This window comes from Silene latifolia, chromosome 3 (assembly GCF_048544455.1).
Source record: "Silene latifolia isolate original U9 population chromosome 3, ASM4854445v1, whole genome shotgun sequence".
Classification (NCBI taxonomy): domain Eukaryota; kingdom Viridiplantae; phylum Streptophyta; class Magnoliopsida; order Caryophyllales; family Caryophyllaceae; genus Silene; species Silene latifolia.
This window is the reverse complement of record NC_133528.1, coordinates 10,867,580-10,883,549: the sequence shown is the minus strand read 5'-3', so window position 1 is coordinate 10,883,549 and position 15,970 is coordinate 10,867,580. Positions and strand designations below refer to the sequence as shown.

The following is a 15,970-nucleotide window of genomic DNA, read 5'->3' as shown; positions in this document are numbered from 1 at the left end:
GTATCGTGCAAATACTCCACCAACTTCATACTCCCTTAATTCCTCGAAACTCATGATTAATCATGTTGTCCTGAAACTTCTGTATAACCTTTAACTTACTTACTCTTGATAGTATCATACATTTCGAAGATTCCTTACTTTTATGTCACATGACTCCGGTGAACATTTTTCTCAGCTTACTTTTATCCTTCCTTTCTCTTTATACTCAACAATACCATTTAATAGCTCAACTCCTAATTACTTCTATCTAACCCTTTAGTGCTCCAATTAACTTCTCATCGCTCCAAAACTCAATTCCCATTATTTCATATCGATATCATCTCACTCTTTCTTACCATGGATCTTCTCTTATTATGCTATCACTCACACTTGCCTCTAATCTATCTATAAAATCAACGTTCACTGTTCAAACAATTGCATCTCCTTTGTACATCTCTAGAAATCAAAATTCCTTCCATACCGTTAATTGCCCAAGGAAATCCCACAGTAGTTTCACCTCTTAATAAACCAAATCTCCCAAACTCACTCACTGTCTACAAATCCACCTCGCGACATGTCTCCACAAAGTTCACTATATACCACTCTTCTCAACCCCTTTAAAACGAACTTTCACTATTTATATTCTTAACCCACACGACTCCTAACCATCTCCCTCCATAATTCTTCACACATCTCAAGTTGCCACTATCCACATCCTTACTCTCAATCCTTTCATTCTCACGTTCCTTAGACTCACATCACCCCATTGCCCATATTCATTTACTTTTACGTTACTCAACACACAATCATATCACTCATCTCATCTCATCTCAGAAAACATGCTCTATGTCTCAATTAAGCCATAACGATCTTCCTTTTTTTTTCCACTATCTATCGCAACCACATATAACTCATGTCCTCCCACCGAATTCATATTCACCACAGGTGCCACTCACTACACCACAAGATTGGGTAACTTACACGTCAAGACCCACATACATGTAAAACAATGCATAAAGAAGCAAAATATCACCTTTGAATTAAACATAATATGCAACGAAGTCAAAAGATAAGCATATGACCCAAAATAGGGGTCACTAGATCGAGTACAGGCCACTCGATCGAGTAAATGACTTACTCGATCGAGTAGGTGAAAGTCAGAGACACGTATAACAAATTATCCGGGGCTACTCGATCGAGTAAGGGGTACTCGAACGATTACCAAGGTGCACTCGATCGAGTATGGGCCACTCGATCGAGTACCTGCATTTCTCAGCACTGTCCAGTTTTCGTAAAACGGTCATAACTCACTCATTTTTTGGTCGTTTTGGGCGTGTGACCTATCGTTAGAATCGTAAAAGAACAAGCTATCACCTCCAATTGGAATCACATTAAAATCATTTATACATCTCAAGTTATAACAGTTTAAAGACAACCTCTTTATAATCGAAAAACACAACTACTTGATTTTACTTCCAAACAACTTAAACGGCAACAAGGTAAACAAAAACAACCCAATACTCATAAAACCAGTAGTCCCAATCACATGTTACTATTTTCGAAAGCAAAGCAACAACATTCATCATGCACATTATTTAATTAACTTGCCAATCATGACTTACCCACATGTTTTTATTCTATCACTTTTCCTCAACAAAATCACAAATACATGACATCAAGTCCCCTATTCACATGTTATTAGCATAACAACATTATAAAATAACTTCCATTAGATAACATGCTTAATCATAAATCATATTATCATACAACGATTATTCATCTTTTTCCACTAATTCATCCAACATGCCACATATTTATCCACCATATTCGTTCAACATATTCACCCAACACATGTTCAATTCACACTCCCAACTTTCTATACCCTTACTCAAAACGACTACAACAACATATATACTTACGTATCGCTCTATATATATATAAACAAAACACTTTTCCTTTCATAATTATAACATGCCAAATTATATGTATCAATCATTATACTTTCATGCTTTACAATCAACCAACATACAATTCACGTCATCATCATCTTTCCACTCAGATCTCTCTTCCTCCATATGCATGCATCCATCAATTCATACAACATACTACTATATAGATACACAAAGCACACAATAAGAACATAACGATCCCGACACATATCCCATGGTGACCGGTTCAAAATTGTAGGGCGAGTTCGCGACTTTAGGATGTCTCCCAAGTCTTTGCATTAGCTCCTACAACTTCTACCCCGGGTTCATTTTATTTGACTCCCTATGCTCATTGGATTCATTGGTTACAGGTTTCAGGATCGTCGCTCTGATACCATTTTGTAACACCCCCATACTTCAAGTGCCTTACTAGGACCACTTAAGGCATGAAAGTGCTACCATCTCGGTTACCCGAGGCAATGATAATCAAATGACAATAAAGAAACATAATTTAAATAACAATATAGTTTAAAGTGATTACATGATCAAAACCAAAACTGTAAAAATGAATTACAAGATTCTCAGACGGTCTACTGCTAAAACTATCAAAGCTATAAAATATCGTCTGACACAGCGAAAGACTTCTAACTGCCACGTGATGACTCATCCCAGCTATCCCATACGCGTCATATCATACCTGCTCAATAACTGCTCACCACCCCCGAATGGATCACCACAGTTTTTAAAACATTTAAACGGGGTCAGTACTAATCACACACTTTATATAATCCGACAACACAGCAAATAACACAGCTCAATCGTCACAGACATACTCCGAACTCCATTACCAACTCCACAATACTGACTACACACTAAAGTGTGTAGCCCTGCCAGAGTGCCTATCGCAACAGTCACTCCACGCCGCCAGTGGGGGACCGCAGTCGTTCCCACCTAATCCCCGCTCATCCCCGTCGAGCGATAAACCCAAATCCATTAATGTGCACATCCCTTCTGTGGCGGGTTCCACAGAAGGCGAATAATGGGCGTGAAGCCACTCCCGCAAGTGACTCCACTCAGCCAGGGACGCGCCCCGAAGAACACAGACAGATACAATCAATCACAACTACTATCAACAGCCAAATCCAACAATCGTCACAATACTCGTATGATAACAATCAACAATCATAAATCACCACCAACACATTATGGGACTAATACTGAGTAGGGAAACCCTACCTGGAATGCAATCACTATTCAAACGATCTAGCAGCTGTCTCAAAATCTTTCTTCTATGAACCCTCCTCCTATACACATAATCATACAATCACAATCTAACATCAACAAAACATAGAAAACCCCAAATCCCAAAATTAGGGTTTTATCAACTTTAACAAAACAGTATAAAAATTATATGTAAAGCTTACCCTCGACACAAGGATCACAACGGTGTAAAGAACGATGAAATCCGACACCTCTAGCTCCGGGATTTGCTAATGATGCGATAACAGACAAACTACGTAACTCCTTTTCTCCTCACTTAGGTTTTAGAATAGATAAAAGAAACTAAGAAAAGTGACGGACAACCTTTTATACTTATCTCGCATCATTAACAAAACCCGACAAAACATTACCTGTAAACCGAGCCACTCGATCGAGTAACTGACGTACTCGATCGAGTGCCGCCTACTCGATCGAGTACCAAGGCTACTCGATCGAGTACCCTACAGGTCAGAAACTATTTTAAAATGCAAAACACCATTACTCGACAGAGTAAGGCCCACTCGATAGAGTACCCAGAGGCTCATAAAACCGTAGTATTACAGTCTTCCCTCCTTAAAAAGAATTTCGTCCCCGAAGTTCAACCCATACATAAAACAAACATACTAACTCGACCAAGACACAACATCATAGCTAAGAACTCAATCGAACACCCAACCTATAAAACATGAACTCTTAACACCCACTCCACCAACTATGTTTACTTCCACAACATGACTCACGATATCGTATCTACCACATATATATCTCTCACGACACCAACTCCATACATAACCAACTACCGTCCACAAACGCTGCTAGCTCCATAACATATCATCCCCTAGAAAATCCAATATCAAGATACTCATAAACATCAAACGGAATGTTACAGATATGCCATAGAAAAATATTACAAATAGTAAAGGTGTGAGTTAGACAACTCCAACATAGTTTATTTCATTGAAAATAAAATTTAACGGTAAATAGAGGTAGCCCGGGCGAAGCCGGGCACCAAACCTATACTATAAATTAAATCCAGAAACTAAGGGACTTTAATGTAATTAAAGAAAATTATACAAATTAATTATAATATATAGTCTTAAATCAATAGTACCGTGTGATGGACCCGATTAAGGGATCTCAATGCAAATATTATATAGTTTCGGATAAAATTAAATTATATAGAAGTTTGGTAATTTTCCTAAACATTTGTAAGAGATAAAAATATGGAAAATTTCCTTAAAATAAGATAATAAATTAAGATGGACAAATTACTTGAAATAAAATAATTAATTAAGATGGTCTATTTCAAGGAGACTAAAAGAAAGAATATGCTTGGTATTTTTCCTAAATATTTATAGAATACTAGAAAATGGCCAATTTCCTAAAATAAAATAATTAGTTAGTATAAACATGCACACTTATGGTATTAATTATTCATCATAAAATTATATATTAAATTTAAAATCTGTGCAATTTTATTAAATTTTATAATTTATTTGATGTATAGAGATGTTAATTATTTAATTTACAAAAAATATAATATAAGTAGGTTATAAATAATTCAAGTTAGATTCCATAATATATAATATTGCATAATTGATAGTAATCACTCATTTGAATAGTAAAATTAACAATATTATCAGCGAGATTAGTGAAAGTGGTAGAAACAACAACGGGAGTAGTGAAATCATCAATATTAATGCGACAATAGTGAAAGTAACAATAATTACGGCGGGAGTAGTGAAATTATCAATATTAATGCGATAGTAGTGACAGTAACAATAATTACTGCGAGAGAAACGAAAGTAACAATGATTATGGGCAAGTAGTGATCCAGAAACATGTTTTTTTTGTTTCATTAATAAGAGTAAAATATTAATAGCGGGAATAGTGAGTTTGTCTCAAAATTTATTTCATCGTAATTTTAGGATATGTCATAGAAAAATATATTAATGATAAAATTATGGGTTATGCAATTTTAAGTAATTTTATTTAATGAAAAAAAAAAGTGAGTAGAGGTATCCCGGGCGAAGCCGGGCACCAATACTAGTTTCTTAAAAAAAAACTCAAATACCTCTAATCCATCAATTGTAAATGTTTAATTTATGCACATTGATAATTTCGTAGCGATAATTTGTCAATCTTCACAATTTTAATTTATTCAATCTTAAATATATTTTCTTTATTAAACTTAACTGTTGTAAAACTCATATTTTATTATTTTGGGTATTGTATGAACAAGTTATAAAATTTAGGAGTACCGATGATATTTTTAAAGACTGATGAATACCACGTAAAAATCGAAAAACACAAAGGTATCTTATGGAAAATTCCTTTTGGATTTTTGATCAATTATCCTGTTTTTTTGACGAGCTGAACGTTGTATGCCTATCAAATGTAAATTTATAATCTCTTACTTACTAAACTACTAAAACAGTAATATAGTGAAAGTAAGGTCGAACCCACAAGGAAGGATTAAGTCAATTAAAGTGTCCAAAAATATAGAGTAAAGTAACCAGTTTAGGGGGGAGTTTTGTCGATTTAATTAATCGAATAAAGTAAGACTAAGAAAATAATAAAATAGATGAATTCAAATGGTTTAAAAGGTCTTAGATCCAAGCATATATCCACACTCACTAACAATTGATCATTGTATGACAGTTTCAATTAGTAATGTGATTACTCTATCGTGAATGTAAAATTCCACTTCTCCTTACGAATAGTCAATTAAAACGAATCCCGTTCTTAATCAACCATAACTATTAAACAACCCTAACAATCCAGTTCAAGGTTTAATTCAACATCAGCAATATAATTTAGAGAATTCGATTGAGAATAAATAGCGCATACAATCCAGTTGCACTTTAAATATTTATGTGAATCGCTTCTAAGTACTAATATCAATGTATCCCGTTCAATACTAATTCTTAGATGTTACTAGTGTAAAGTGAATCAATAAATTCTATTCAATCAACAATACTAACAATAGAATGAAGAAATCGATTACTAGTTGTGCACCTAGAAATTATCAATAAACATTCATATAATTAAGAGCTAAGCAATTCACAATAATCAAAAAGCGAAATTAAAACATTCAAACTCACAGCCGGATTTGACCTAGTCGTTTATGCTAAAGCCAATGGTCATTCTTTTGGACACTCATGCATGATAAGGTTTGACCGGACAATGAACATAGATTTGTCATGTAAACATCTTTAACACGTTTGATAGGTCTACTGGCGGTATTTGCCCTTGCTTCGGTGGAGGAAGAAATTTTTATAATTTTAGTTAAAAATTTTGAAATTTTTTAAAATTTATTTTATAGTATTAACCATTTGCTCTCGCTGAACTCTTTCACCCCGTTAAGTAAGACTGAACACCGGTTTGGATCAGACCGAAATCAGAATAGAACCAAAAACTCTGGAAAATTCTGGCTCCGCCACTATATCCTATGACATCTTTGATCCCAAGTGCTTTTCTATTATTATAGGAGCTTTTGAGTTTTGTGATTAGATTGATGTTCTTGATCTTGGAGTAGAGTCAACCCATAATCACCGAATACTTATGTTAATTTTGTAGTTTATTAATTATTCTCAACTGCTTAAATATCGACGTAAAGCCCCTGTATTTTGTTCAGCCCAACTGTTATATAAATAATAAATTAGTTTAAGACCGTGTAAAATTGCACGGACATATATAAATAATAATATGTAATTCAATTTCAGGGTTTTTTAGTTACACCATTATTATAAAATGTTAAACGTGTAACATTTTTATATAAACAATTTATATTATTAAATGAAAAATATGTACCCGACCACCAAAAATCCTCCTAAATAAATTTTAAAAATTGACGAATACATAAGAAAAACATTCAACGATATAGAGCAAATAGTATCTAATATGTATAAGCACTATAATAATTTATTTGTTTAAATGATCACACAAAATTTTGACATCACCCTAAATTATAAAACATGTTTTACTCTTATGGGTGCTTGGTTCAAAAAAAAAAGGTATGAGGTATAAGTTTGAAATGAGCTAAACGCCTAAATCCATACCAAATGTTTGTTTGCAAAATATAAGGGTTTCATACTCATACCTCAAACCCATAAAGTATGGGTTTCTCATATCCAAAGGAGGGGTTGTCGAGTGGGTATCAAATTGGTTCACATGGGTATCAAATTAAAATGGGTAAAACGCTAAAACATGTGAAAACAAAAAATATGGCATATGTATATACTTATTCGGGAAAGTGATGATTGACCTCATAACTTTGTTCAATTGTGAAATTAACCCTCATAGGCCACAACTTTCAATTGGAGTGATTAGCCCTAAAAACTTACCTAATAAGTGAAATTAAACTCATTTATCAAAATCTCACGAAAAATTAAATTTATCATATCAAAAAAGTAAAAATGATTATCTTCTTATGAAAAATACAAAATAAAAGTTTACAAAAAGTTAATAAAAAAAATAGCATAAATTAGATAAAAAAAATTAAAAATATTTTACAAAAATCAAACAGTTTATTATTTTTATATAAAGAACAGATTTTTCAACTTTTTTTTTTACTGTTTTTATAAAAAAAATTCAATTGCAAAATATTTTGTAAGGTAGTTATGTTAAAATCAAAATTCGGAGCAAAAGATTTTCATAACAAAAAATATAATAAATATAATAAAAGGGTAAATAAATATTCAAATATTTCTAATTCTCAACATTTCAAAAAAAAATTCACATAAAATTGTTAATTTTTTTTTTTTTTTCAAAAAAGCATACCAAATTACATATGTATATAAAAAAATGGTTTTAGTATGTAATACGTATAATTTTGGTTTGTTATACATATATGTATTGGTATAGCCGTTGGTATATAATGATATTTTGTATTGAGGTTTGATTGCACCTTATGTGAAACTTATGAGACCAAGTTACTCCAATTGAAAGTTGTTGTGGGGGTTAATTTCACAATTGCACAAAGTTATGAGGTCAATTCAATCATCACTTCCCCCAATATTTATTTGATCAAAAAATTATCTATATGATTTTATAATATCAAAAATTATTATTTAAAATATTTTATTTTATAGATTTTAACCTTAATTGAGTTTGAAACCAATAACACTCAAAATCGAAACAAACACAAGGTATGAGGAATCAAGTTCCAACCAGATACTATGCAAATATGATTCTCGATTCCAATCCATATCCATGCACAAAACAAACGTCCCTTTATTATATACTATCATGTTTGGGCCTGTGTTTCGTATCTTTGAACTGAGCATTATAAGCTATTAACCCACACGTTTTTTTTCACAAAAACTCCGGAGAGACGCTCTCTCAATAACGTTATTGAGAGACCTCTCACATGATGAGGTGAGGGGCCCATCAAATTTATTTATTTTTTCTATTATATCTCCCAATAAATTAGTGGAAGACGGTCTCTCATAAAATCTACCGACGTTTTTTATATTTTGGTACACCTTAATCAATTTGAAAATTAGACATGTAGGAAATGATGACTTGATATGTTGCCTATTTACCCCCGAATTATGTTACGACTTAAGGAGGTTTCGTTTATTGAATTACGAAGTAATTTGTAACTCTGTACGTTGTTAGTTGGAGAGTCTTGATGCCTAATTGCCTAGTCTCATAAAAGCATAATATGATGACAACGAATGTACGTAATTGCTAAATTTTGGCATACAAGTTTAGGGCATGTTTGGCCAAGTTTTTTAACTGTTTTTCTAACTGGAAAAGAAGAAGTCAGGCCAAACAGTATAATTACAAATGTAAAACTACTTTTGAAAAGTCAAAAACTCATTCTAGGCCCCAAAAAATAGAAGTAACAATTTTCTACTTCTCATTCTACTTTTCAAGAAAGCACCAAAAAATCCAAATGTTTTGCGTCAATTTTTTTTTTTTTTTTTTTTGCCTCCAGAAAATCTTTACTCATTTATATGTTGTGTTATTGGTGTTTCCATTTACTCTCTTCTGCACAATCCTTTGTCTCTCTCACATACACACCATTAAAATACCATGTAATCAATCATCAACTCCAACTATTTATCGGCGTAACTTTGATTCGACAAAGGTGTATAAAACTATTTTGAAGAGTAATCATATGTTTCAAGTACAATTCTCGAGTGATTACAGTAAATTTTTAAAAATTAGTTTTTATTCAAATAATGATTCTACAAACAAAACAAGTGTTAAAAAAAAGCTAGATGGAAAGTTAGACCAAACATATAAATTTGATAAGAAGTAGCTATTACAAAAGTATGGCCAAACAAATATTTTTTTTCCCAAAAAGTAGCTTGTGAAAAAACTCTTTCTAAAAAGGGGAAGCTCTTTCATACAAGCAAGGCCAAACAGCACCTTAATATATCCCTGTTTCTACTGAGTGGGGATCCTCTGTCCCATTTGGTGTCACAATGTGTGTGTCACCCCAATCACCTTATAACACATCAACAAATTGTTATAATTATTGCAATATTTTATTTTGCAACGAGTGATGTGTCAAAAGGTGAGTTGAGTGGCACACACAATGGGACACAAAAGTGGGACAAAGGATCCTTACTGGTTTCTACTGCATTATAAATACCCTCCGTCTTTAAATAGAATTATAAAGATTTATCTATTTCAAAATCTAACCAATTCGTTAATAATTTGATAATTATGAATCGTAGTTTGCACATATCGCAAGTAATATCTACAGTTTTATCAACTTTTCGCAAGTAAAAATGCGCACTCAATCAGATCCAAAGATACTCCTACATAAAACAGAGTATCTTATACTACAAACAGCCAAAAGAAAATCACACTGTATAATAAAAAAATCAATCAAGTACTTGCCATTATCTTATTATCAAGTTAAATACTTAAATTTCTAATTAAGTAAAGTATGAAAGTAATAACTTGCGTATAAAAAACTTAGTACAGTAATCTGATTTGTCGTCAGAAAACATAATAAAAATCGTGATTTAGGAATAACTTATGGTGATAATTTTTAGAGAGGTTAATGTATTAGAGAAGAACATATGGGAATCAAGGACGGAGAAAAGATAAAAAGAATAAATTAGTAGATTGTCTAAGATGTGAAGCGAACAACGTAAATCTACAAAAAGTTTAATCAAATCAAACGATATCCATTAATCCATATAACGAACATTTGAAGGAACATTCGGTGAAATGAGTCATATGGAGAACCTGAATCCAAATAAAAATGTGGAGCCGCTCCAGATTATAAGTTTTCGTTATTAGATCCCTGTTGATAGTAATCCATTGAATTGGAGAAGGGTTTAAGGAGAGAGAAGAGAGTTTGTATAGTGAAGGTTTATCGTGTCTTTGATAGGTGAGATGAGATAAATAAAAATATAGAATGAGAAAATTATCGAGTGATCGAATTTTATTACTCCAATACTAACAGCCAAAGAATAGAAAAAGAGAAGTAATAATTATTAGGATATTAGGCATGGGTCTAATAATAATGATAAATGATAAATAATTATAATGATAATGATAACGATTAGGTTAAGGGATTGGAATGTATAGAAATATGGACATAATATTATTTCCATATTTCTATTATTGTCTCTAACAAATAGGCAATCATATAGCATATGTAGAATATATGACAACTATACAATATTCACATAATATTATTGCCATATTTCTGTAGAATGCTTAGGCGGGAAGTCTTTTAACCGTGAGTTGACACGTGTCAAGTTTAATGGATAACGGTTCTTCTATTATACTTTTATATAGATATAGATAGATATAGATAGATTATTCTCCATCTTTTATGTTAATTTTGTAGGTTATTAATTATAGGAAGTAACTAGGTTTGGAGCTCGGCTTCGCCCGGGCTATCTCTATTTACCGTTAAATTTTATTTTCAATGAAATAAACTATGTTGGAGTTGTCTAACTCACACGTTTACTATTTGTGATATATTTTTCTACGGCATATCTTGTAATTATGATGAAATGTAAAATTATTTTCAAATATGACACACGTTCACTACCCCGTTATTAATATTATTACTTTCACGACATTCTTTCTTAATATCATTACGTTCACTACTCCCGTGGTTACTATTGTTTCTTTTATTAATTCCTCTATTTTTTTCTGTTAAATTCATTATTCCCATTAATTTTATTCGGCCTATATTTAAATAAATTAAATATTTTCTTGAGTCGATTGATTATTTAATTGTTCATACTTTTTCTCATTGTTACCGTTGTTACTTTCACTACATTTGTAGTTACTTTCACTACTCCCACTATCATTATTATAACTGTCACTACTCCCACATTAATACCGTTAATTTTATTAATCTTGTTGCTGCTACTATTACTTTTACTACATTTAATTTAATGTATAATTCTACGATGAAACTAATTAATTCCATAAGTGGGGCATGTTAATTTTAAGGAAAATCACTATATTTTTGTGTTTTCTAAATTTAATTACTTTAATTTAATGTAATTTCCATAAATATTCTTCATCAAGACATCTTTATATTATACTTTTAACCAAAACTATATAATATTTACATTGAGATTCCTTTATCAGATCCATCGCACGGTGCTATCGATTTAAAACTATATAGTATAATTAATTTGTATAGATTTCATTAATTACATTGAAGTCCCTTGGTTTCTGGAATTAATATATAGTATTGATTGATTAAGTAATTGTTTTTTCGATAATTTTGTCGACAATGTATAACACGGGCTAGGGCTGTAACTAGGTATAGAATTTTTGCAAGTTTCCTTTCTTATATATACACACAGATATCCAGATTTCCGTAACTTCAAAACTTCAACGTCTCCTTAATTCTGCCCTAATCAACCCTTTCACTGGATTCGAGTTTCAAAAACCTAAAACCATGTTCAAGAATTACCCTTCCCATTGATTTAATCTTATCATGTATACTCCCCAAATTACCCGCTAAATCCCTCTTTCGCTTTAAATGTGTTTCAAAGTCTTTTCTAACCGATATTACATCCCCCAAATTCAATTCATTATTTGCCGAGGCCAATCATCGCCTCTTAATCCTCCCAGACTGTAACACCCCCGTTTTTCAACTAAATTAAGACTAATACTTACATTAAAAATTCGCCAAAATACGGGGATATTAAAATCAATATACAAAGTCTCTTTACAAAATGATTAAAAACGAATAAAACATTTACAAAGTCTCTAATCCAAAGACCGACTTAAAACCTTTTGAGCTGTAGTGAAAGTCACCTGAAAATAAACCGTCAACATGACAAGTACCCAAATGAGACAAACATGTAAGCTCAGAGCCTCTAACAATTTAAATATTAAAACCAGAGGAAGGAAAACGATAATTCTTTAATTTAGTATTTTCAATAATAAAACAAATGAACTAACTTTGTCTCTATAAAACGGTTTGGCGAGAAGACAATTCAAGTGCTAGCAAGTAAGAAACTTTACTTCCTCGAGAGAGGTTAAAAAGAATCATCTGGCCATAGACTTTACGTGCACACCTCTATGACAGGTCAACGCCTAACAATAATATCCAATGGCTGAGGTAGGATTCACCCTACCTAATATGACTACTAAAAGCATTTTTTTGTATGCCCGGCTCACCACTGCGGGTTATGAGCCCAACTATAATCCTCTAAAAGCACGGCTCGCCACTGCGGGTTATAAGCCAAACTATAATCTTCTAAAAGCACGGCTCTCCCCTACGGAGCCAAACTATAATTCTCTAAAGGCATGGCTCGCCACTGCGGGTTATGAGCCAAACTTTAATCCTTTAATCTTATGACTTTGAATTTTAGCAAATACACTAAATAATTTGTAAAATTCCGAAACAAAGTTGAATTGTCATATTACAAAGAAAATAGTATAATTATTTGAAATATAATATAACTCTAAGTACTTACATATACTTCCTGTTACAGGTGATCAAATGACCAAACAACAAATACTTACGACTTACGACTTACGACTGAAGTCAATGTAATAATCTCCAGTCCACAACCGTACATCTACGACATCTGATAATTGCACCTTCTACAAAATGGAAAGTGGAGTAGCAAGTTTCCATTTCAACTTAATTTATTGATTCTTACTTACCAATTTCCGTTACACTCCATTTCAACTACTATAGGCACTATAGCTTGTTCAATACTTTCCCATTATAGTGTGAGTAGCTGATAGAGCAATAAGAACATGATATCCAAGTGCATATCATGCCTAATCAACATTATATCAATAACCTCACTCAATTTCACCTCTTCTTGATAAATCTGATAAGTAAATCATACATAAAAGGGACCACAAGATATTCAAGCTCATATACTTTAACTAAGTGATGGTGTCAAATTAAACCTCACAAGTGCACGATTTGTCGTTATACACTATTGAGGGTCGATACCACAAGGAGCAAGGGTGAGTACTAATTGTTCTAATCCTTAAACTTAGCTAAGTCGACAATAAAAGGATGAGATTGTTATACTAAAGCTACCTAAGACAAAATGAAATACAAACTAAACAAGAAATAGGTAAATGAGCAAGAAGAAAGGACAAGTTGTAAATCAAATGATTTAAAAGCCTAAGACTCGGTTCTTCCCAAAACAATTCATAACTTCACTCAATTAAATCTCTAGGCTAATCATAAGGGTAGTTAGGTGAGAAGGAGATGGCTCTAATTCGCCTAAGACCCTCCTCTCGGGTTCGAAATAGGACACTAGCACTACCCACCAACCCCCCTCTCGGGTTCGAAGGTCGGAATCCTTAACTCAACACTCGACAACCCCAAAAATGTGCACTTTTTCAAGGAGGTCAAGAAATCGGTCAAGGTCATTAAGTACTCATCGTAATCCGGGTCATCCCACTCCCTCTCTCGAGGGTCGATTTCAAACGCTAGTCTAGAGGTACCCTCCCTTGGTTTTCCCTTTCGGTCTCAACCTAGGTTAGTGATAAGACCAAATTTCGGGTATCTAAATTACAACCTAACCAACTCTCGTTGGTGGACAAGGGTTACAAGTCGACACTACCCAAAAATCAATCCTTAAACCATGTCATTCCTCTAAACTACCCTCACCAATTTCCCCAAACAATTAGCCTTTATGAGAATCAATTACTGAAATTACTCATGTCGGGTCAAACCGAGTCCTAGCTGAAATTACTACTCACTAATCATACTTAAGCCAACACAAGATACATAAATAACTACTCTAGACATGGTATTAAACAAAGTAAAGTGATAAAACTTGAAACTTTAACTAATCTAATGAGAATAAATTAACACTAAGCATGCTAAGACTAATAAAGACTAAAGTTTTAACTAATTAAAGAAATTAAACTAATTAAAACATAACAATAATGAAAATAACAATAAGAAAGAGAAGAGATGAAGAAATTATACCAAACTTTTATTAAAGGGAATGAGAAAGTAAATCTTCATACAATTATTGTAACTTGAAGGATAAGCTAGCTTGATCTAAGACTAATGAAGGAAAGATTGGAATTTTTAAGGAACAAGATCTAAAATACTAGAACTACTCCCTACTGTGTTCCCGTCTCTCAGCTGCCCAGAACCAAAGACAAAAAATGAGGGTTTTCCCCTGCCCTGGACAATGTTGCTGCATACTTGCTTTTGATGAAAAATTAATCAAGAGGACACAAGTGGGCTTGTTTCCTTTGTTTGTGTCCAAGTCCACGTGAAGCATTGCCGAGGCCTGCATTCACATGATCCACTTGATCCCAATTGATCTACTTAAATTAGTTTTAGTTGATCCACTTAGATTATTACGGTTTCCGCTCCGTTTGATACCTACAATTACACAAAAGAAAACACGAGATCAATACCAAATTCCAAAAAGTAATATAGAATAGCAACATTTAAAACTAAATGGGTAATGTGCTATATAAGACAAAAAAGGGTGAATTAGGCTAACTCGGGTTATTAATTCGGATAAATGAGAGATAAAATGTGGATTAAAAAACGAGTAAAATAAAGAGTTATCACTAAGGCATGATCATTTTAACATATTGGAGCCTAATGGTCACAAATACTAATTAGAAACACCCAGTATATCACCCATCGTAATCATTCTAGTGCCTCCAAAGAACCATAGCCACTCACGGGATTGGATGTGTCAAACATTTCACCCAATAATTTCCATCTCAATATCAATCCAAAGAATATAAATATAAATAACTTAATAACCAAGGTCACTCTGGACCGTAAGCACACATGCCTAATAACTCAATACCAGTAACCAATCTCAATTTAAGATACGAATTCTAAGCTACTCAGCTACAAGTCGAAGTAAAAAGATAACGATAATAAGACTATGAACAATTACTAAACCATGTTTCAATACTGTTCTACTCGCAATAATAAACATTTATCACACTATCATATTATTCATTATTAATGCCCAGAAAGTATCATTAATATGAACATATCTATAAATCAATACTATATATTAATTCCAGAAACCAAGGGACTTCCATGTAATTAAAAAAATTATATAAATTAATTATACTATATAGTTTTAAATAACTAGCACCGTGTGATGGACCCGATTAAGGGACTTCATTATAAGTATTATATAGTTTGGGTTTAAAGACTAATAATATAAAGATGCTTTGATACATATTTAAGGAAATCACATAATATAAAATTAATTTACAACTTTTGGTAATTTCCTAAATATTTAGAGAAGAAGAGAATATGGTTAATTACCATAAAATAAATTAATACATCATAGATGATATAACCATAGAGAATTAGAAAATAAGAAATCTAACAA

General features: G+C 32.5%; 1 long non-coding RNA gene across 1 annotated transcript; it reads right to left on the bottom strand.

Moving 5' to 3' along the window:
• Positions 1-12,292: 12,292 nt before the first annotated feature.
• Positions 12,293-15,170, bottom strand: LOC141645903 (uncharacterized). Its single transcript, XR_012545218.1, has 2 exons — positions 14,578-15,170; positions 12,293-12,425 (listed from the first exon to the last, which is right to left on the bottom strand). It is a non-coding gene; the product is annotated as an uncharacterized LOC141645903 (long non-coding RNA).
• Positions 15,171-15,970: the final 800 nt, after the last annotated feature.